The following is a 26,618-nucleotide window of genomic DNA, read 5'->3' as shown; positions in this document are numbered from 1 at the left end:
TTGTTTGTGTTATTGAGTTATAGTTTTGGTCAATCTTAATGACTTAGTATTTTTTGGGGGGTGAACTAGCTGACTGTATAATACGAAACAAAAGACACATGTCACCTGTTTCATGGATTCTTGTTCAATAAATATCAACTCCAGTTCCCCCACCGCCCTCCTTATACACCCCCTTAGACCTTAACAGTTGAACAATAGGAGGCAGAACTGGGGGGCGTGTTTGAAGTTTGGCAGGTAGGGTAGGGCGCCAGACGAGCTCAGACGTGTAACCCAATGACAGACTCTGGATGTTACTGGAACGTGAAGCACCAACACTACTGTATACTGGAACGTGATGCACCAACACTACTGTACACTGGAACGTGATGCACCAACACTACTGTATACTGGAACGTGATGCACCAACACTACTGTACACTGGAACGTGATGCACCAACACTACTGTACACTGGAACGTGATGCACCAACACTACTGTATACTGGAACGTGATGCACCAACACTACTGTACACTGGAACGTGATACACCAACACTACTGTTACCTGGAACGTGATGCAACACTACTGTTTCGCTGGGCAGTGCACCAGCACTACATGCACTGGAACATGATGCCACACACCAATGTATCACAAAGTTGGAACACAGCGTTGACAGACACTACTCGAACACAACACTGGAACGTTGGTTATTGTCTGTCAGTTTAATTTTCGAGCAGCGAGAAAGATGTTTTATTAGCTATTGACTGATGCCAATATATCTTTCACAAATTGCATCGGAAAACAAGAACAACTTTTAATGGAGTATCGAAGGGTGGGGAATTGAGGCGGGGGGGGGAGGGGAAATGAAAGTTTTGTGCAAGAATGAATCAAGTTGACAAAAGTTAGGGTGTGTGCGTGTGGGGGATGGAACCGTGAGAGGAAGGGAGCCGCCCGTACCTTTACACTCTCTTGTCATTGGTAGATACGTTTCTTCAGTTGTAGGTGAGGACGACAGTTATCTAATCATACATACTCTCTCTCTTATATATATATATATATATATATATATATATATATATATATATATATATATATATATATATATAAACTCTACCTCCATCCCTATTTACATCCTCGTTATCACTCTCTTCTCCTTCATCTGTTTCCTCGCTTTCTGTTGCCTACCGTAGTGACCGCGCCCTCCACTCTTGCATGGGTGTGGAACAGCCCGGGGCCCATCACTGTGGGGGGTGGGCTGCAGGGTCCACTGCTGGAGGAGGGGAGCCCTGGGCCCATCACTGTGGGGGGCGGGTGTACATGGGGTCCCACTGCCAGAGGTACATCACAGTCCCTGACTTAATGAACAAGAGAAACACCTCATCTGCTCCCCCCCCCCCCTCCCTCGACCACCCTGCTTTATCCTGACATCTTGGGCAGGTGCAGCGCCTCGCCGTCCCACCCCCACCTCCCCCGGCCTCCCGTGGCTGTTAGGTCGATATTTGGCCAATGGCACGTATCGTAACGACCTCTTTTAACAGCCGGGAGATTGCCGACATCCGGAGCCGCTGAATCCCCCCTCAGCACACCCTCCTACCCCGTCAGCGCCACCAACGGTATTGTGGCTCACTCACCGTGTCCCGGTCTCCTGCCTCAGTCCCTAATGATCCTCAGGTCAGGGTGTGTTCTCCTCGCGGCTTACATTCAACTCCTGCTTTTATTATCATATATTTTTGTGTGGCTTTTGGAATTATTTCGTCGGTTTATCATCCTGTAACAAAATTTGAATTAATAATTCGTTCTGGAATATAATTAATATATTCCAGAACGAATTCTCGAGATATGAAATTATACGCGTCCGTGGCCGCGTCCGTGGCCATTCTTGTGTGTGAATACAATAACTCTTGAAAGGTGGTGTTTTGCCAGCTGTTTTTCTTTCATGAAATCTCTATAAACAGGTTGTCAGCGCCCTTGATATTTAGCCGAGAGATGGAGGCGTTCGGGGATATATAGCGTGTTGGTTATTAATCTAAATCATATACGCGGCGTGTAGTTGTTGTAGAAAACGTCTTGCGAGAGTCAGCAAAACTCTGCAGGCGGGTCGAGTGTGGGGTGGGTGACTGTGTATCCTGGTGCCAGACCTCGACACGTAACACTATTTTCTGTAGTAAACTTGATCTAGGCAGAAAATTTACACGTTAAATTGTTCAGTACCATAAGAGTTACACCTAGCTGAGCTATTGAGAGTTGCTGTGTTGAGCTGTTGTTTATGGCGGTTAAAAAGCTCCTCAGTTTATTTTATCTGTAACATGTCGACCTCAAGGGTATATCAACACACACACACACACATACACACATACACACACACACATACTTTCGTGTTTTTTTATGACTCATTAGCACCGTCAGCATCCTCCTCCTCCTCCTCCTCTATCTCCTCCTCCACCATCTTCTTCCCCTCTCCTCCTCCTCCTCCTCCTAGTGATGACCATTACTCCCTCCATCATCCCTCTTTATTTAGTTATAAGTCACCAGGTTCCACTCTTCCCATTTTACCACAATTTATAATTATTTTACCGCTAACCCTCTCTCTCTCTCTCTCTCTCTCTCTCTCTCTCTCTCTCTCTCTCTCTCTCTCTCTCTCTCTCTCTCTCTCTTTCTCTCTCACTCTTTCTCTCTTTCTCTCTCTCTCTCTCTCTCTCTCTCTCTCTCTCTCTCTCTCTCTCTCTCTCTCATGACCACCTGCCTCCTCCCCCAAAAGTTTTGCCCCCCGCATAAAGACTCGCCCCTATCCAGAAGACACCCCCTCCTTCCCCACAAAGGATCACCCCCTCCTCTCACAAGTGATCCTTCTGTCTCCTTGACCCTGAGACACGAGTAAGGGGTTTTGGGGAGAGGGGAGGGGAGGGGGTAGGGCAGCTGTTGGGTGAGAGTAATCCACCAGTCAGTGAGGCAGGGCGGCCATTATCTCCCGAGCTGCTGCTGTCTCTTCTCCTTCTCCTGCTGCACCTCTTATTCCTGCATTTGTCCCTCCTCTTCCTCCTGCTTCCTACTGTTGTTGATCCTGACCATGCTGCTGCTGCCCTTTTTTCCTGCGGCTGTGGGAGACACTCAGAGCACCACCACACAAGACACAAGCCTACACTAAAACGAGTTATAACCATGGGCCTCTACACCTACACCTTCAGTCACCTTTGGTTGTAATTACACCTCACCCTGTACACCTACACCCTGGTTCTTCTGTACTTTCACCCGCACTCTTCCATGGCTGACCAGATACAACTTGAAGTCCTACTCCTTCACCTTCATTCATCCTTCTAATATTCGACCTTTACACAGGAGCTCCTACACCTTTCCCCTTTGTCACCTCCCGCCAGGCTTCTAACATGGGGTGGTTATTGTAACTACACGCTTCCTTACCACGGGACAACCTCGATATTCTACACCCAGGGTCCACTACATGTGCACCCAGGGTCCACTACATGTGCACCCAGGGTCCACTACATGTATACCCAGGGTCCACTACATGTACACCCAGGGTCCACTACATGTACACCCAGGGTCCACTACATGTATGAGGTCCACTGCATGTATGCCCAGGGTCCACCATGTCACAGGATGTACCCAGGGTCCACCCTACATGTACACCCAGGGTCCTACATGTACAGGGTCCTATATATGCAGCACCATGCACCAGGTCCACTATGTGTATGGGGTCACTACATGTACACCAGGACCCCACCCCATGGGTCACATGTACACCCAGGGTCCACTACATGTACACCCAGGGTCCACTACATGTATACCCAGGGTCGACTACATATATACCCTGGGTCCACTACATATACAATCAAGACAAAAGTCGTGTCGCGGTTTTGACCAAAGATTAAATATAACTCGTGAAACATTATGAGAGCCCCCTACCACAAGGCAGAGCGCACCAAAAGCTTAGCCCTTCGGCATATGTTTCACCAAATTTCACGACACGACTTTTGTCTTTCATTGTACACCCAGGGCCCACCCCACTACATGTACACCCAGGGCCCACCCCACTACATGTACACCCAGGGCCCACCCCACTACATGTACACCCAGGGCCCACCCCACTGTACACCCAAAGTCCTGTACACCTATATGATACGGAATCAGGCTTGTGTCCTCATCAGCCGATAGTATTTATATGATTTATCATTAAAGTTTTGCTCAACCTTTTTACGGGCGATGTTTTGACAAGTCATCACCAATCAGACGAAATCATCACCAGCGGGGATATATTAGAGTGACGCGTGGTTCATCGACTGATTGTGTATGGTAGTGACGTTAGTGATGGGTAATGTATGGTAGTGACGTGAGTGGTAGGTAATGTATGGTCGTAAGGTGACTGCCTGGATGTATTTTTTTATAAGACCAACGTGGCACTGCCGGGAAGAACAACACAAGAGAGGAGAAAAGTTTGGCTGTAGAAGGAAAGGGTGAAACATTATAAGGTTGTGTATCCTCAAGGGGCTGGACTAGACATCGTATGTGTCGGAGGAAGGAATTGATATTTGTTAATAGAGAGAGAACCGATACTGCGGTGAAGAGAACGATAGAAGAGTCTGGAGGGTGGGAGAAGACTCAACCCCAGACAAGAGAGTACAGCTCCTTATATGATGTGTGAGATCTGTGTGGCACCTGTTATTGTTGAGCTCAACTGACGTGTTTTTTTTTAATTTAATGGGTGGAAAGTATGAAAGTTGGATAGAGGTAAGAAGTTTAACCATATACCACCACAGAGATGAACCCGAAAAAATCACGGAAGTGTAGAAAATAACGACTTGTGCCACACTTTGTAGAGTGTTCTGTAGATGTAGAGGGCCACGACAACGATGCTTTCCGAATACCTAAAGGAGAACGGTTGTGGATTACGTATGATACTTGGCCGTTAGATCTTGCTGTGGGTCAAGTGATTTAAGAAAGCGTGAGTTGAGGAAAGTTTCATGGATTAGAAATGATTGAAACGGAGGCAGAGGAGCGGTCCTCCTGGACATAAGTCTTGCCCATTTCCAGGGAAGAGTGGACATAGCAGACCTCGCGTAAAGGGATGACGTAGGTACAGTGGGAGGCGGTGGAGGATGATGATTAAAGTTCGAATCGCCGAAAGTAGAATTAGAGGAGAATTTGTTTTAATGTATCTTGACCACAGCGAGACAAGGGAAGAAGAGGCGAGAAGCTTTTGGCTGAGGACCAGAAAGATTTATTAGGTGAAGTTAATTCTGCACACTTTCTTCAGGTGTATGTGCGCTAGGCTTGTTGAAGAACAGCTTTGTGTTGCTTCCGAGTGGTAACAAAGATAGACAGAATCAAGAGTAAGGAAGAGTTTCATAGGACCAGAAAGATTTATTAGGTGAAGTTAATTCTGCACACTTTCTTCAGGTGTATGTGCGCTAGGCTTGTTGAAGAACAGCTTTGTGTTGCTTCCGAGTGGTAACAAAGATAGACAGAATCAAGAGTAAGGAAGAGTTTCATAGTCTGATAGGCTCTATCTCACACACGACTTGAATCAGAGCACGAGTACGTGAATCACTGTAGTGGTCACCTCACTCGAAGGCATCGCGGCCGGTGAAGCAATAGCCATCACAAGGAGTCTCTAAGAGTTGCACAAGGCAGACCTCCGAAGTACCACAGTAGACCTTTAGAGTGAGAAGTTAAAGGTGGACCTGCCCAGTTGGAAGATGTAATGTAGTGTATAGTGAGGTAGAGGTCAAAGAGAGATCGAATGTGACAGAGGAATGTTCATTACGATCAGGAAGTCGAATTATGAGGTTTGTCGACTTTTTTCAAGGTCGGTAAGTGTTGGGCAAACAGAGAGCCTCCACACCACCCCGACAATGTGTGTGTGGTAGAGTGACGTGAGTAGCGGGTTGTGTGTGTGGTAGAGTGACGTACGTGTGTGTGTGTGTGTGTGTGTATGAGATAGAGTGACGTGAGTGGCGCCGGATCATGAGTGACAGTGAACAGGACAATCACTGTCCCGCCACTCATGGTAATTGATGAACACTGACACTGAATGACCCTCCACAGATTGTTGCTTCCTCTCCGACCCACCTCTTCCTACCCTTCATCTTGTCCTTCCCTCCCCTCTATCATTCTCTCTCATCCTCCCTTCAACCATTCATTCCTTCTCTTCTTTGTTCTCTTCACCCCCCCCCTCTCTATCCATCTCATTCATTCTTTCTCATCCTCCCTCCCTTCATCCATCCATTTCTCCTCTCCCCTGTTCTCACTTGTCCTTTCCCCCCTTTCTATCCTCCTTCCTCCCTTCATCCATTCATTTCTTCTCTCCCTTGTTCTCTTCATCCTTACCCTCCTCTCTGTATTTCTCTCATTCGCTCTCTCCCATCCTCCGTTCATCCACCCATTTCTCCTCTTCCTTCTTCTTTCCACCCCTCCCTCTACACTTCCTTTCCACCACTTTTCCCAACCAGTGTTCACCCATGCCTTCTCTCTCTCCTGTCATCTGTGTATTGTAATGCCCAGAACTTATTAATATTGTGTATGTTGTTGTTGTCAAGAGCGACGGATATAACCATTTCTCCTCTCCCAAAAAATAAATTTTAAGTTCAGAATGTGGGTCGTGTGGGGAAGGGGGTCCCAGGTGTGTGTGTGTGTGTGCACGATGACCCTTCCAGGATTAACTTGACTGTCGGAAGGTGAACACACAGCACATGGTAATGGAGGAGCTGACGACACCCTCTCACACACCCACACACACAGACACACCCACTCCACTCCCACCTCCTGTGCCCCCTCCCACCCCACACACACACACCTGCTCACCCCACACACACACCTGCTCACCCCACACACACACACCTGCCCACCCCACACACACACACACACCCTGTCCACCCCACACACCTGCTCACCCCACACACACCCTCCACACCCACACTCCCCTCCACACACATCTCCACCCCAGCATACACCACACACACCCCCACACCCACACACCCCACACCCACACACCCCCACACCCACACTCCCCCACACCCACACATTCCACACCAGCATACACCCACACACCCCTACACCCACACACCCACACCCACACTCCTCCACACCCACACATCTCCACACCAGCATACACCCACACACCCCACACCCACACACCTGCCACACCCTCACACACCTCACCTCTACACCCTCACACCTCTACACCCACACACCTCTACACCCTCACACCTCTACACCCTCACACCTCTACACCCTCACACCTCTACACCCACACACCTCTACACCCTCACACCTCTACACCCTCACACCTCTACACCCACACACCTCCACGCCCACACACCTCCACGCCCACACACCTCCACGCCCACACACCTCCACGCCCACACACCTCCACACAAACAACGTGGAGGATGTGTTTAATACTGGCAATTGTTTGGGTGACCTGCTAGTGTATCGACGTGTACGGAGGGTAAACAAAATGTGATAGGGTGTCAGCGAGCCGTGTGTGTGTGTGTGTGTGTGTGTGTGTGTGTGTGTGTGTGTGTGTGTGTGTGTGTGTGTGAAGGATGCGGGCAGAGAGGTGCACGTCCAGGAACACCTAGGAGGAGGTGGTCGCCGCACGCAGCAGGGGGGTCCACTACCTCACCGGACGACATCACTCTCCGGTAAGTGGACCATAGAGACATGGCGGCTACAACCTGACCGCTGGAAAACCTCCTGGTGCGTTGTGCTTTACAGGATGGACAGCTTGTGTGGGTGACGGCGGGGTGGTGACGGGGGTGGTCATTAGTGGGCGGCGCGGCGTCGCTCGTGGGGGCCACCTGGCTGCCGGGTGTGACGAATGCCGTCAGGAAGGTTCACGCAGCAGGGGGGTACTACCTCACCGGACGACATCACTCTCCGGTAAGTGGACCATAGAGACATGGCGGCTACAACCTGACCGCTGGAAAACCTCCTGGTGCGTTGTGCTTTACAGGATGGACAGCTTGTGTGGGTGACGGCGGGGTGGTGACGGGGGTGGTCATTAGTGGGCGGCGCGGCGTCGCTCGTGGGGGCCACCTGGCTGCCGGGTGTGACGAATGCCGTCAGGAAGGTTCACTCATCATTTATTTATCATGTATGACCAGGTTAGGTAGGGTATGGTTGTTTCTCTTCTTTCCTCGGTTAAGACGGCACCTGCACTATCACTACATGGAAGCTTCTGTAGACGTACATTCAATTATATTTACACCTGTACTTGTACTACTAGTAATATTTACACTTGTACTATACTAATAGTAATATTTACACCTGTACTTGTACTACTAGTAATATTACACCTGTACTTGTACTACCAGTAATATTACACCTGTACTTGTACTACTAGTAATATTACACCTGTACTTGTACTACTAGTAATATTTACACTTGTACTTGTACTAATAGTAATATTACACCTGTACTTGTACTACTAGTAATATTTACACATGTATTTGTACTACTAGTAATATTTACACCTGTACTTGTACTACTAGTAATATTTACACCTGTACTTGTACTAATAGTAATATTACACCTGTAATTTGTACTACTAGTAATATTTACACCTGTACTTGTACTACTAGTAATATTTACACCTGTACTTGTACTACTAGTAATATTTACACCTGTACTTGTACTACTAGTAATATTTACACTTGTACTAATACTAATAGTAATATTTACACCTGTACTTGTACTACTAGTAATATTACACCTGTACTTGTACTACCAGTAATATTACACCTGTACTTGTACTACTAGTAATATTACACCTGTACTTGTACTACTAGTAATATTTACACTTGTACTTGTACTAATAGTAATATTACACCTGTAATTTGTACTACTAGTAATATTTACACCTGTACTTGTACTACTAGTAATATTTACACCTGTACTTGTACTACTAGTAATATTTACACCTGTACTTGTACTACTAGTAATACCAGTGTATCTGGATAAACTTCATGTATAGTATATGAATTATAAGAAAATGACGTTCTTTATGAGGATGACAGTTGATGAGGTTTGTGGCGGAAGTTTACATTACAACCAAGGAAGAAAGAAAAGGTCACTAGGCCACTTTTCTTTAGCTGGGTCGACAATGATTCTGAACTTTTAACACGATGTGTATAGGGATTTTATTTGGGTATTTGCTTACCTTATTTTTTGTGTGTGTGTGTTTGTTCACAAGAGAATTGTGGATATAAATTAGTTACAAAATAAAGTTTAAAATCGTTGTAGAGTTTGTGGCAGCAAGATGAAACATGAGTGGACCTGGAAATGATTATTTTATATGTTACGAGTATCGTCCTCTTGTATGACGGAGTGAAGTAAGTCTTTCTTACAGTGTCAACAAACCTCGGTGATGCACAAGTTAAGTTGTGTACTATGAAAGACAAAAGTCGTGTCGTGAAATTTGGTGAAAGTTTATGCCGAAGGACTAAATTTTTGGTCCGCTCTGCCTTGTGGTAGGGGGCTTTCATATTTTTCACGAGTTATATTTAATATTCGAACAAAACCGTGACACGACTTTTGTCTTTGATTGTACGTACTGGCGGGGGCAGGCTGGCCTTAGTGTGGTCACCCTGATGGTGTGGCGGTGACCCCCGGACTCCTTGACCTACATACACCGCCCCGTGTGGTACTCGCTCCTCGTGTACTGTATATTATTGTGTTTATACAAACATTATGATCACTTGTTCATTCTTAGTGACGGTTCAATATCATCTGTGCGCATTACCATTGCAAATGCAAAGCTATATATTATTTTTTCATGTAGCCACTAACCGTTTAAGCCGCAGAGAGTCCATTGTGAATAAAACATTATTGTAGCGGCAAAAACTTAGTTAAAAATTAAAGACTTGTGTGAGAGGTGAGGGTATGGAGGCAGTTGTAGACTGACGCCACTGTTGTATGTGAAGTACACCTTCAGTTCAACTACATTGGGAAAGTTGCCTTCATTACCTCCAACTTTTCTCTCTCGTGAGAACATCCACCTCGATTTGAGTCCTTCATCGACCGGATGAACATATAAAAGGCCTTTTCCTATGTTCTAGAAGACCTTTTTTCTTTTCTGAAGATGTGTGTGTGTGTGTGTGTGTGTGTGTGTGTGTGCGTGTGTGTGTGTGCGTGCGTGTGTGTGTGTGCGTGTGCGTGCGTGCGCGCGCGCGTGCGTTAGCCAAACCTTCATGATAATCGATTTTTTTGTTAGAGGTTCGGTTTCACGTTCTGTTTGGTTTGAGAGGTTGTCTGTGCCAGCCAGAAACACTTATGCTAGATTTGGAAATGTTGGGTCTAGTGTTTACGAGTCCAGCTTGTGTGACCGAATCCCTTGCCACATAGTCGATCATGAGTCGAATTTTTACCAACACTATGTAAGGTGGACATTTTTGTTTGAGGTGGATTTTCTTTTGTGGATATTTTTACCCCTTCCCTTGAGATAAAATTCAGTTCGGTCTCGTTCTAAACCTTGAACTTTTGCACAGGGGATTGCGGAAAAAAAGTTCGGTTTTAGGATACTTCAGTTTGGTAGTTTGGTTAAGAGAAGCAGCACGGAAGACCGAAATTCGTGTGAAAGTGAACCTCCATTACTGGAATTAATTCGGTTAAAGGGCAGATTAATACCTATATACTGTATAATTTGTGCTCCATAATTATCTATTTTTTTGTTAAAAGCAGTGTTAGGAATATTAACATGGCCAACCAGAATAAGTGTGTGTGTGTTAAGAGCCTACGTCACAGTGTGTGTTAGGAGCCTACGTCACAGTGTGTGTTAAGAGCCTACGTTACTGTGTTTGTTTATAGCCTACGTCACAGTGTGTATTAAGAGGCTACGTTACAGTGTGTGTTAAGAGCCTACGTCAAGGTGTGTGTTAAGAGCCTACGACACAGTGTGTGTTAAGAGCCTACGTCACAGTGTGTATTAAGAGCCTACGTCACAGTGTGTGTTAAGAGCCTACGTTACAGTGTGTGTTAAGAGCCTACGTTACAGTGTGTGTTAAGAGCCTACGTTACAGTGTGTGTTAAGAGCCTATGTTACAGTGTGTGTTAAGAGCCTACATCACAGTGTATGTTAAGAGCCTACGTCACGGTGTGTGTTAAGAGCCTACGTCAAGGTGTGTGTTAAGAGCCTACGTCACAGTGTGTGTTAAGAGCCTACGTCACAGTGTGTGTTAAGAGCCTACGTTACAGTGTGTGTTAAGAGCCTACGTCACAGTGTGTGTTAAGAGCCTACGACACAGTGTTTGTTAATAGCCTACATCACAGGGGTGTAAGAGGCGTTACAGTGTGTGTTAAGAGCCTAGTCAAGGTGTGTGTTAAGAGCCTACGTCACAGTGTTTGTTAAGAGCGTACGTCACAGTGTGTATTAAGAGCCTACGTCACAGTGTGTGTTAAGAGCCTACGTTACAGTGTGTGTTAAGAGCCTACGTTACAGTGTGTGTTAAGAGCCTACGTCACAGTGTGTGTTAAGAGCCTACGTCACAGTGTGTGTTAAGAGCCTACGTCACAGTGTGTGTTAAGAGCCTACGTTACAGTGTGTGTTAAGAGCCTACGTTACAGTGTGTGTTAAGAGCCTACGTTACAGTGTGTGTTAAGAACCTACGTTACAGTGTATGTGAAGAGCCTACATCACGGTGTGGGTTAAGAGCCTACTTCATGTTGTGTGTTAAGAGTCTACGTTACAATGTGTGTTAAGAGCCTACGTCACAGTATGTGTAGAAAACATGCGTCATAGTGTATGTGTTCAGAACATGCGTCACGGTGTGTGTTCATAATATGCGTCACAGTGTGTGTTCATAATGTGCGTCACAGTGTGTTTTCATAATATGCGTCACAGTGTGTGTTCATAATGTGCGTCACAGTGTGTTTTCATAATACGCGTCACAGTGTGTGTTCATAATATGCGTCACAGTGTGTTGAGAACCTTCGTCACAGATGACATAACACAGCGGTGACGGGTGTGTGCCTCGTCACCTTTAGTCTGAAGATCACAGCCGTGCAGGTGGTGTACACAGTCTCATGCTCCACCCTCTCTACCTCCACCACCGTCCATATTCCTAAAGATCAGTACCTCATTACTTCACCACAAATGATAATAAAAGAAGCGTCTACTCTTGCGACAGAGTCAGTGTTTAGTTCGACGTCATTTAGGCTCTCTTATTTGTGCCGTAAAGTAAACCTAGTGGGTGACAGGTGACGTTTAGTCAAGTGAAGGCAGACTTAATCGGGGCCCTAACTGATAAAGACCACATGTCATAGCCTTGGTAGTGTTTAAAGCGAGCCACTTGTACCCGTCAGTATGTACATACAGTAGGTGACTCCTCCTCAAGGCCCACCTCCCAAGGCCCGTTTCTACATTCGATATTTATTCATATATTGGTTCCTGGTAACTCCAGTCAAAAGACATCCTGTTTAGATACTTTTAGGGGATATTTAAACAAATATTTTATTCTTTGTAAGTGTAGTGAAAACGAGGGTTCAGGGCACTGTATACCGTGTACAAGCCGTCGTAAGAGGAGGGGAGCGTGGAGATGTACCGGAGGCAACTCAAGGATGAGGAATTTTTGTAAGGCAGAAAGGAGTCCAGAGTTTCTTACAAAACTTTGTTAAAATGTTGAATATGTTTTATTATTCTGGCTGTCAACGGTGTACCATATGTGCCTTTTTGTCTAGTAAAAGAAAGCACTCGAACTCTCTAACTTGACCATGTTTGCAAAAATAATGTCCAGTTCACATAATATGTAATAGTTGAACAAATATATCATTAAGCATTGTGCTTACAGTAGTTCAGGAATTAGAATAAAACACGATGCAAAAGCTTTCTCACGTGGGATGTCAACACACATGGCGGAGTGACAACATAGCCACCCCCACCTCCTCACCACCCCACATCCTCACCACCCCACCACCCCCTCACCACCCCCACCCCTTCACCACCCCCACCCCTTCACCACCCACACCCCTATTCTCTATTCTTCGAAAGTGTGAGTTAAGTCTGCTAACATTGCGAGTGGATTGGAACCTAGTCTCCCCCCCATACTGAGAAGCTAAACCTCCTCGTCCTGAAGAGGTTCTTCACCTCTTCAGGGATCGAGGGGTAACCAAGGTTGTCCGTAGGCCGAGTGGTGGCCGAGTGGTTACCTTCGGTAACTGGGGACAAGCTGAACAACTTAGGACGTCAAAGTCATCAGTAACGTCCCGGTTAAAGTGGACCTTCATTTTGATGATAACTCGGTGTGTTTTATCTCACACACCGAGATAAAACACATGGAGAAGACCAAACTAGAAGAGCTCCTCGGTAATAGAGCCGTCGCTGAACGGAAATTAACACGACTTAACTGGGAGTCTACCTCCGCCGTGGTCAGATTCTTGGACAAGCTCCCTGATAAGATTACACTGGGATGAGACACCGTTCCAGTGAAACCCTACACCCCACGACCGACCAGATGCTACAAGTGTCAGCGGTACAGTCACCCAGCCAAGAAGTGTAGGGCCCCAGATGACGTGTGTTGGAGGTGTGGCTTCTGGACAACGACTGTAAGACCCACACCACGGCCGCCTTTTCACTCTGCTAACTTTCTTAGAAAATTAATTTCCCTCAAATGCGTCAAGGAAGATTGAATTCCTTGGAATTATTCATCAGTACATTCAGGGAAATTCTATTTATGTGAGTAATTTCTCTGTAGTAAAAGATAAAAATTACTGTAAATGTATTAGCTGTCAGTACAGGTAATACACATGGAAAAATATTTTTCCATTTTAAATCTAGAACGATGAAATATTGTTTTGATATTATCGCTTACACATAAAGCTTTGGTGAGATCAAGTGGAAATTGTGACTTTAACATCTATATGTTACTAGGCGAGAGACAGTCTTCTTCATGCTCATTATCATTCATTAGCAAATGGAATTGTCTTAACGTATTCCCTACACGCAAAGGTGTTTGCATATTATGGTAATAGTGTAAATAAACGGATTGGAATGGTGATAGTGAAGCCCAGAACATGTTGTATGTTCACACACACACACACACACACACACCACACTATTTCCTCTTTCCCTTACTTTCTCGTTAAGAATATCAAGAGAGAGAGAGAAATTGAGTGTGTGAGTGTGAAAGCAAGACGCCCTCTAACCAGGAAGAGACGAAGCAGAGACCAAGATCAATATGTCATCACCATCATCATGGGTTACCAGTAATTTGTTTGTTCCAGCGTCCGGGTCGTGGGGAGGAGGGGGGAGGAAGGGGAGGACTCAGATTTGCCAGACCCTGAGCTTTTAGCGTGGATGAATTGGGTCGGTTTTGTTAGGAGTAGGATGGGAGAGGTGGGGGCGGAGACTTTCCTGACCAGAACGTTCACGGTAAAGCTCTGTATCTCAGGCGCTCCTTGACCTCCCTTACCTAAACACCCTTAAGTAAAAGATCCGTAGCTTAAGGTCCAAATATTTCCAGCGTTAGACAATAAAATACCTAAGAGCGACGCTATCTTTAATAATAAACTTCTTGATATTTTAAAATTACCGTTTCGTCCTGTTTTATAATAATTACTCACTTCAAGGGTTCAGAAATGTTGGGAATCTGTGTGTGTGTGTGTGTGTGTGTGTGTGTGTGTGTGTGTGTGTGTGTGTGTGTGTGTGTGTTACCCAAGAAAGAAGCGTGAAAATCGAACCCTTGAAGTGAGTAATTATTATGAAGTGGTTGTCTGGTATAATTGTACAGTGCTCGCACCTTGAAGGATTAGAAACGAAAGATATTGTTGAAAAAAAGAGCTGAAATAATAATAGATACACTTGCATAGATAATAGCGTACTGATAATGGTCAAAACTTGCCAGTGATGGTCAAAACTTGCCAGTGATGGTTAAAACTTGCCAGTGATGGTTAAAACTTGCCAGTGATGGTTAAAACTTGCCAGTGATGGTTAAAACTTGCCAGTGATGGTTAAAACTTGCCAGTGATGGTTAAAACCAGTGATGGTTAAAACTTGCAGTGGTGGTTAAAATGCCAGTGATGGTTTTGATGGTTAAACTTGCCAGTGAAACGTGCCAGTGATGGTTAAAACTTGCCAGTGATGGTTAAAACCAGCCAGTGATGGTTAAACTTGCCAGTGATGGTTAAAACTTGCCAGTGATGGTGATTTAAAACTTGCCAGTGATGGTTAAAACTTGCCAGTGATGGTTAAAACTTGCCAGTGATGGTTAAAACTTGCCAGTGATAGTTAAAACGTGCCAGTGATGGTTAAAACTTGCCAGTGATGGTTAAAACTTGCCAGTGATGGTTAAAACGTGCCAGTGATGGTCAAAACTTGCCAGTGATGGTTAAAACTTGCCAGTGATGGTCAAAACTTGCCAGTGATAGTTAAAACGTGCCAGGAATAGTTAAACCGCGCCGGGAATAGTTAAAACGCGCCTGAAATACTTCAAACACGCCGTGAATAGTTAAAACCACGCTAGGAATATTTAAAACGCGCCCGAAATAGTTAAAAACCGTCGCGAATAGTTAAAACGCGCCAGGAATAGTTAAAACGCGTCGGGAATAGTTGAAACGCACCGAGAATAATTAAAACGCGCCAGGAATAATTAAGACGCCGGGAATAGTTAAGACACGCCTGGAATAGTTAAGATACGCTGGGAATAGTTAAAACACGCCGGGAATAGTTAAAACACGCCGGGAATAGTTAAAACACGCCGGGAAGAGTTAAGACACGCTGGGAATAGTTAAAACACGCCGGGAATAGTTAAAACACGCCAGGAATAGTTAAAACACGCCGGGAAGAGTTAAGACACGCTGGGAATAGTTAAAACACGCTGGGAATAGTTAAAACGCGCCAGGAATAGTTAAAACGCCAGGAATAGTTAAAACGCCGGGAATAGTTAAAACACGCTGGGAATAGTTAAAACACGCCAGGAATAGTTAAAACGCCCCAGGAATAGTTAAAACGCCCCAGGAATAGTTAAAATAGCCAATACTCTCCCGTAATCCAGTGATAATGTTCAACTATACTCGGCTATAGATATAAGACTTGACTCTTATAACTTACATGACCATAAAGCTTCTATTGCAGCTATAATTCTCAGATACAAATACTCAAACAGCTATACAGTAGGTCAAAGCTATTATTCTCAGAAACAGGTGTAATACTCTGCTACGGCTATAATACTCTGTTACGTCTATAATACTCTGCTACGGCTATAATACTCTGTTACGTCTATAATACTCTGCTACGTCTATAATACTCTGTTACATCTATAATACTCTGCTACGTCTATAATACTCTGTTACGTCTATAATACTCTGCTACGTCTATAATACTCTGTTACATCTATAATACTCTGTTACGTCTATAATACTCTGCTACGTTTATAATACTCTCCTACGTCTATAATACTCTACTACGTCTATAATACTCTCCTACGTCTATAATACTCTGCTACGTCTATAATACTCTCCTTCGTCTATAATACTCTGCTACGTCTATAATACTCTGCTACATCTATAATACTCTGTTACGTCTATAATACTCTGCTACGTCTATAATACTCTGTTACGTCTATAATACTCTGCTACGTCTATAATACTCTCCTACGTCTATAATACTCTGTTACATCTATAATACTCTGCTACGTCTATAATACTCTGTTACATCTATAATACTCTGCTACGTCTATAATACTCTGCTACATCTATAATACTCTGCTACGTCTATAAAACTCTGTTACATCTATAATACCTGTTACATCTATAATACTCTGCTACGATCTATAATACTCTGTTACATCTATAATACTCTCATATGCCTATAATACTCTTACGTCTATAATACTCTCCTACATCTATAATACTCTGCTACGTCTATAATACTCTGCCGTCTATAATACTCCTGTTACATCTATAATACTCTGTTACGTCTATAATACCTGTTACATCTATAATACCTGCTACGTCTATAAAACTCTCCTACATCTATAATACTCTGCTTACGTCTATAATACTCTGCTACGTCTATAATACTCTGTTACATCTATAATACTTTCACAGATCTATAATACTTCCACATCATAATACTCTGCTACGTCTATAATACTCTGCTACGTCTATAATACTCTGCTACGTCTATAATACTCTGTTACATCTATAATACTCTGTTACATCTATAATACTCTGTTACATCTATAATACTCTGCTACGTCTATAATACTCTGTTACATCTATAATAATTCTGTTACATCTATAATACCTGTTACATCTATAATACTCTGTTACATCTATAATACCTTGCTACCTATAATACTCTGTTACATCTATAATACTCTGTTACATCTATAATACTCTGTTACATCTATAATACCTGCATTCATAATACTCTGTACATCTATAATACCTGCTACGTCTATAATACCTGTTACATCTATAATACCTGTTACATCTATAATACTCTGTTACATCTATAATACTCTGCTACATCTATAATACTCTCCTACGTCTATAATACTCTGTCATCTATAATACTCTGTTACGTCTATAATACTCTGCTACGTCTATAATACTCTGCTACGTCTATAATACTCTGCTACGTCTATAATACTCTGCTACGTCTATAATACTCTGCTACGTCTATAATACTCTGTTACATCTATAATACTTGTTACATCTATAATACCTGTTACATCTATAATACTCACATGTCTATAATACCTGTTACATCTATAATACTCTGTTACATCTATAATACTCTGTTACATCTATAATACTCTGCTACGTCTATAATACTTTGTTACATCTATAATACTCTGTTACGTCTATAATACTTGCTTACGTCTATAATACTCTGCTACGTCTATAATACTCTGTTACATCTATAATACTTTGCTACGTCTATAATACTCTGTTACATCTATAATACTCTGTTACATCTATAATACTCTGTTACATCTATAATACTCTGCTACGTCTATAATACTCTTCTTTACATCTATAATACTCTGCTACGTCTATAATACCTGTTACATCTATAATACTCTGTTACGTCTATAATACTCTGCTACGTCTATAATACTCTGTTACATTATAATACTCTGCTACGTCTATAATACTTCCTTCGTCTATAATATCTCTGCTACGTCTTAATACTCTGTTACGTCTATAATACTCTGCTACGTCTATAATACTCTACTACGTCTATAATACTCTCTCTACGTCTATAATACTCCCCTTCGTCTATAATACTCTGCTACGTCTATAATACTCTACTACGTCTATAATATGTTACATTATATAATACTCTGTTACGTCTATAATACTCTGTTACGTCTATAATACTCCCTTCGTCTATAATATCCCCTTCGTCTATAATACTTCATACGTCTATAATACTCTCCTACTCATAATAATTCCTTCGTCTATAATACTCTACTACGTCTATAAACTCTTATCACATCTATAATACTCTGCTACGTCTATAATACTCTGCTTCGTCTATATTTGCTATGCCTTATAATACTCTACGTCTATAATACTCTGCTACGTCTATAATACTCTCCTTCGTCTATAATATCTTACTACATCTATAATACTCTGCTACGTCTATAATACTCTGTTACATCTATAATACTCTTGCTACGTCTATAATACTCTGTTACATCTATAATACTCCGTTACGTCTATAATACTCTGCTACGTCTATAATAATTTCTGCTACGTCTATAATACTCTGTTACATCTATAATACTCGCCGTCTATAATACTCTGTTACATCTTATAATACTTTGCTACGTCTATAATACTCTGCTACGTCTATAATACTCTCCTACATCTATAATACTCTGCTACGTCTATATACTCTGCTACGTCTATAATACTCTGCTACATCCATAATACTCTCTCGTCTATAATACTCTACTACGTCTATAATACTCTGCTACACCTATAATACTCTGCTCACGTCTATAATACTCTGCTACGTCTATAATACTCTCCTACATCTAATACTCTGTTTATAATACTCTGCTACATCTATACTCTGCTACACACCCATAATACTCTGCTACGTCTATAATACTCTGCTTCGTCTATAATACTCTACATCTAATACTCTGCTACGTCTATAATACTCTGCTACACCATATACTCTGCTACATCTATAATACTCTGCTACGTCTATAATACTGCTACACCCTTTACTCTGCCGTCTATAATACTCTGCTACGTCTATAATACTCTCCCTCGTCTATAATACTGCCCTTAGTCTATAATACTCTGCTCACCATAATACTCTGCTACGTCTATAATACTCTACTCGTCTATAATACTCTACTCGTCTATAATACTGCCCTTCAGTCTATAATACTCTGCTACGTCTATAATACTCTGCTACATCCATAATACTCTGCTTACGTCTATAATACTCTGCTACGTCTATAATACTCTGCTACGTCTATAATACTCTACTACGTCTATAATACTCTGCTACGTCTATAATACTCTCCTACGTCTATAATACTGCCTTCGTCTATAATACTAACTACACCATATATACTCGTCTATAATACTCTGCTACGTCTATAATACTCTCCTACGTCTATAATACTGCTGTCTATAATACTCTGCTACACCCATTAATACTCTTCTATCTGTACTCTCCTAAGTCTATATGCTCCCGTCTATAATACCCCTCGTCTATATATCTGCTACATCCTTAATATCTGCTACGTCTATACTCTACTACGTCTATAATATACTACGTCTATAATACTCTACTCGTCTATAATACTCTGCTACGTCTATAATACTCTGCTACGTCTATAAACTCTCCTACATATAATACTCTGCTACGTCTATGTCTCTACCGTCTATAATACTCTACCCGTCTATAATACTCTACTACGTCTATAATACTCTGCTACGTCTATAATATATACTCGTCTATAATACTCTTTCGTCTATAAAACTCTGCTACATCTATAATATCTCGTCTATAATAATCTCTACTACGTCTATAATACTACCGTCTATAATACTCTACTACGTCTATATACTCTGCTACGTCTATAATACTCTGCTACGTCTAATACTCTACTACGTCTATACTCTGCTACGTCTATAATACTCTGCTACGTCTATAAAACTCTCCCTACATCTATAATACTCTGCTACGTCTATAATACTCTACTACGTCTATAATACTCTACTACGCCTATAATACTCTGCTACGTCTATAATACTCCTCTTTCGTCTATAATACTCTGCTACGTCTATAATACTCTCCTACATCTATAATACTTGCTACGTCTATAATACTCTGCTACGTCTATAATACTCTCTCGTCTATATACTCTGCTACGTCTATAATACTCTGCTACGTCTATAATACTCTACTGTCTATATACTCTCTACGTCTATAATAGTCTGCTACATCCATATACTCTGCTACGTCTATAATACTCTCCTTCGTCTATAATACTTTGCTACGTCTATAATACTCTGCTACGTCTATAATACTCTCCTACGTCTATAATACTCTACTACGTATATAATACTCCCCAACGTCTATAATACTCTACTATGTCTATAATATTCTCCTACGTCTATAATACCCTGCTGCTACATCTATAATACTCTGCTTCATCAACAATACTCTCCTACGTCTATAATACTCCTTACGTCTATAATACTCTGCTCCGTCTATATTAGTCCCCTACGTCTATAGTACCCTGCTACATCTATAATACCCTGCTACATCTATAATACTCTGCTACATCTATAATACTCCCCGTCTATAATACTCTACAACTCTGTACAATATTCGGTAAAAACAATAGTTACTTTACTACATGTCAAATACTCTACCACAGCTTAAGTGCTTCACTACAGCTATAATGCTCTACAGTAGTTATAGTGCTCCACTACAATTAGGCTACACTACTGTAGATGTTATACTGTACTACAACTATAATACTCTACGAAAGGTATTATACTCATCTACAGCTTCCCTGATTTACACACCAGAAATATTCCCTAATTTGACCTTATATTACACACACACGTCGGGAATTGTCACTCCTGGAATACACACGACACCACTGGTATACACGTACACTTATACACCACCATTGGTATACACTCACACCCTACACAGCTGGTATACTCACACACTACACCACTGGTATGCATTCACACTACACCACTGGTACACACACACACACACACACACACTACACCACTGGTATACACACACACACACACACACACACACACACACTACACCACTGGTATACACCACACACTACACCACTGGTATACACACACACTACACCACTGGTATACACTCACACACTACACCACTGACACACACACACACACACACACACACACACACACACACACACACACACTACACCACTGGTATACACTCACACACTACACCACTGGTATACACCACACACTACACCACTGGTATACCTCACACACTACACCACTAGTATACACTCACACACTACACCACTGGTATACACTCACACACTACACCACTGGTATACACTCACACACACCACACCACTGGTATACCTCACACACACTACACCACTGGTATACACTCACACACTACACCACTGGTATACACTCACACACACACTACACCACTGGTATACACTCACACACTTCACACTGTATACACTCACACACACCACTGTATACCTTACACACTGTTGCCTCACACTACACCACAGGTATACACTCACACACTACACCACTAGTATACACTCCACACACTACACCACTGGTATACACTCACACTACACCACTGTATACACTCACACTACACCACTGGTATACACTCACACACTACACCACTGTACACTCACACTACACTGGTATGCACTCACACACTACACCACTAGTATACACTCCACACTACACCACTGGTATACACTCACACTACACCACTGGTATACACTCACACTACACTAGTATACACTCACACACTACACCACTGGTATACACTCACACACTACACCACTAGTATACACTCACACACTACACCACTAGTATACACTCACACACTACACCACTAGTATACACTCACACACTACACCACTGGTATACACTCACACACTACACCACTAGTATACACTCACACACTACACCACTGGTATACACTCACACACTACACCACTGGTATACACTCACACACTACACCACTGATACACTCACACACTACACCACTGGTATACACTCACACACCATAGTATACACTCACACTACACCACTGGTATCACACTCACACACACACCACTGGTATACACTCCACACTCACCATGGTATACACTCACTACACCACTGGTATACACTCACACTACCACTGGTATACACTCACACACACTACACCACTGGTGCACTCCACTGGTATGCACTCACTACACCACTAGGTATGCACTCACACTACACCACTGGTATACACTCACACACTACACCACTGGTATGCACTCACACCTACACCACTGGTTGTACACTCACACTACACCACTGGTATGCACTCACACACTACACCACTGGTACTCACTACACCACTGGTATGCACTCACACTACACCACTCAATTACACTCACACACTACACCTGGTATACACTCACACTGCACCCACTGGTATGCACTCACACACTACACCACTGGTATGCACTCACCACTACACCACTGGCATCACCACCGCTAGTATACACTCACACTACACCCACGGTACATGCACTCACACACTACACCACTGGTATGCACTCACACACTCACCACTGGTATGCACTCACATTCCCCACTGGTATACACTCACACTACACCACTGGTATAACACTCACACACTACACCACTAGTATCACTCACACACACACCACTGGTACACTCACACTAGTACACCTTGCACTCACACTACACCACTGGTATACACTCACACACTACACTGTTGCCTCACACTACACCACTGAGGATGCACTCACACACTACACTAGTATGCACACTACACCACTGGTATGCACTCACACACACCACTTGTTGCACCACTAGTGCACTCACACTACACCATGGTATGCACTCACACTAGCCACTGGTGCACTCACACACTACACTGGTATACACTCACACACTACACCACTGGTACACTCACACACACTACACCACACAGTATACACTCACACACTGGTATACACTCACACACTACCACTGAGCCATACCTCCCCACTAGTATACACTCACACACTACACCACTGGTATACACTCACACACTACACCACTGGTATACACTCACACACTACCTGGTATGCACTCACACTACACCACTGGTATGCACTCACACACACTGGTATACACTCACCCTACACTGGTATACACTCACCACTACGCTGGTACGCACCACTACGCTGGTATACACTCACACACTACACCACTGGTATGCACTCACCACTGGTATGCTCACACGCCCATCACCTCACACTACACCACTGGTATACACTCACACACTACCACTGGTATACACTCACACTACACCACTGAACATCCACTCACACTACACCACTGGTATACACTCACACTACACCACTGGTATACACTCACACACTACACCACGGTATACTCACACACCACTGGTATACACTCACACACTACACCACTGGTATACACTCACACACTACACCACTGGTATACACTCACACACTACACCACTGGTATACACTCACACACTACACCACTAGTATACACTCACACACTACACCACTGGTATACGCCCACACTACACCACTGGTATACACTCACACACTACACCACTGTTATACACTCTTTACCACTAGTATACACTCACACACTACACCACTAGTATACACTCACACACTACACCACTGGTATACGCCCACACTACACAGCTGGTTTACATTCACTCACACACACACACACTACACAGATGGTATACGTTCATCTGTATACTATACAGCAGGTATACACATAGCATAGTACACAGCTGGTATACACAGTTGACATTCTCCGCCACACTACACAGCTTCTATACACTGTTGCTTTACGCTCAGCGACACACTACACGGGAGGAATTAGGGGGTAAACACTCCTCTACACCAGTTGACGTGTCTCCAACCCCCACTTGCAATATTTATCAGAAATACTCGACTAAACCTTGAATATTCAGCCACACCGGGAATAATCACCATCGCCAAGAATACTCGACCACTGCTGAAATATCCAGCCTCTCCTTAAATAATAGCCTACGCCTGGTATAATCACCTGGGCCAGTAATACTCCCCCCACAATACTGGTGATCGTGTTGTGCCTTAGCTGACTGGTCGATCAGTGTGGTATATAAAACATTTCGACTTTTTAAGTGGATCGTGCCAGCTTGGACGGCACTGTTACCTTCACAACAGTGTAAATCGTTACCATTGTGTAACTTACTCGCCCCAAGGCTACCTCCTGTGACACGTGACCTACTGTGGGTAGCCTCAGTGTTAGTGGCGGTTCCTCAACAATTTGGGGAGATTCCACTAGTACGGTGGACCCACCCACACTTCGTCCTTCTGTAGCGAAGTGAGGTACTTCCGTCTGCCCTGTCTGTGTGTTACTCTTGCTCCACACACGATATAAAAGACTTAAGGGCGTAAATACAAGTGTTTTTATATTACGTACAGTGTTGGGTTCCCCCGCAGGAAAATCTATAACTGTTATTAATATAAATATTTTGCTTCCAGTATACTGTACGGCATGTGGTATTTCATGCTCACTGTTGTTACCTGAGGAAATGCTTGCCTCAACACATGATACAATATTGTAAGTCTTAACTAGGATCTTTTTACTCTTCTGCAATATATTATAAGCGCGCAGTACTCAGCCTTCCCTTACGTATATGCATGATAGGTTATTATGGATAGTAATGTGCCGCACGTGCATGTCTAGAAGTATTGGGTGTACTCGACAGCCAGCAAGGACCTGATTGTACCGAACTCTGTAATCCACACATCGCCTGTGGTTACTGTCATAAACACATCAAGTTTATTTTAAGGTTTCTCCTCAAACTTCCCTGAGTTATCTGGCCACAGTATATTAGTGTAGTGTACAGACACACACCGGTCATGCGCGCGGTGTGGTTAATGAGATCGATACACACTTATGGGAGTGATTGGATTATTTACGTAACGGACGGGGTTGAGAAGAAACATTTTAGTGGAAAGCTCTCCACCAGCACCTTCCATCCCCCCCCCGTGCCATCCCACTCAGCACCAAGGTTGCTTGACGCAGGTGCGGGTAAAATGCGTCTTGTAGGTATGCAGACGGTCTTGGTAGGCCCAGGGGGAATAATAATGAATGGTTCACAGTTCGTATATATATATATATATATATATATATATATATATATATATATATATATATATATATATATATATATATATATATATATATATATATATATATATATATATATATATATAATCACTGATTGCGCTTGATCCAGGTATATGCTGATAGCACAAGAAGAAAAGCACAAGTTCCCAAACTTTCATGATTACACATCTTCAGGGGTGGTACAGACTGTACTCACCCTGAGTGTGAATTACTAGCCTTTGGGAATTCAATGTATATATATATATATATATAAATAATCAGTCCATATAGCAGTCAATGTGTACTTGTGTTTGTACGTATTCGTTAGCATATGAAGGTGTGTATACGTGTACAGTATGTGAATCTATATGAATCAGATAACGTCTGCCAGTCTGTAAGATTATCGTCAGTATGGGTCGAGCTGATGGTGTTGGTGTAACACTGCACTGTACAGTATATCATGCCGCTGAACGCTTTTGTTTGTGTAAGTGACACTACTGTGCTGTACAGTATGTGTAAATATATTACAGGTATATATTTTTGTATTATAGTTGCCTTATACAGTTAAAAATACGTATATTGATGACAAGTATATTTGTTCAGTAAGGGCGTGACAGACCATTAGATCAATAGTGTGAATAGATAAGTGTGTGAGGGGAGAGTAAGTCAATATGTGGGAGAGAGTGTGGCCCACCTGGTGGCGCGGGTGTGGTGTGTAGAGGTGGCACCGCTTACTCAGCTCACTTGCTCCACCACCAGTATGGCTTCCACACGCTCTTATTTTTGTCCTGATGCGTGGAAGTGTACACGTGATACCGCGATTCCAATGTGACGCTCAGCGGAGCTTCTCACTGTGTGTGCTGGGTGGGGCCTGCAGGTGAACTGCGCCAACCCCGCGGTCCACACCCTGGCCTGGGGTCTCCACGCTCCAGGCTGGCCCACGCCCTGCCCCGCCCCGCACCGCCCCGCCTCGCCCCGCCCCGCCCCGCCTCACCCCAAGTATCCCCGTACTGTCCTGTGGGGGTGGGGGTTCCCTTCAAGGATTACCTTCTCTTTATGACCTTAAGACCATATTTCCAATTTCACACGTGAGGGTGTTGCTAACACTGCCTGGTCCCTGGGCTGATAGGCAAGCTGTGCCCCCTAGGGTTGATTATACCAACACGAGGGAAGCACGTGTGTTTTAGAATTATGGGCGACGCCAAGTTGGTGGGCACTGGGGGTGGGAGGTGTGGAGTGACCCACAACGTGGATGGGTGAG

The 26,618-nt window shown here is 43.4% G+C and overlaps 1 protein-coding gene across 1 annotated transcript in view; it reads right to left on the bottom strand.

Moving 5' to 3' along the window:
• The window catches only part of LOC121863312 (immunoglobulin domain-containing protein oig-4-like), a 40,941-nt gene extending 14,679 nt beyond the window's left edge, over positions 1 to 26,262 (bottom strand). The window contains exon 1 of the mRNA XM_042361931.1: positions 26,052 to 26,262. The gene's annotated coding sequence lies outside the window, so the exon portion shown is untranslated. The remainder of the gene's footprint in view (positions 1 to 26,051) is intronic.
• Positions 26,263 to 26,618: the final 356 nt, after the last annotated feature.

The sequence above is a fragment of the Homarus americanus genome, unplaced genomic scaffold, assembly GCF_018991925.1.
Source record: "Homarus americanus isolate GMGI-L3 unplaced genomic scaffold, GMGI_Hamer_2.0 scaffold46197, whole genome shotgun sequence".
Classification (NCBI taxonomy): Eukaryota; Metazoa; Arthropoda; class Malacostraca; order Decapoda; family Nephropidae; genus Homarus; species Homarus americanus.
The sequence above is the reverse complement of the archived record's forward strand: the minus strand, read 5'-3'. Positions and strand labels throughout refer to the sequence as shown.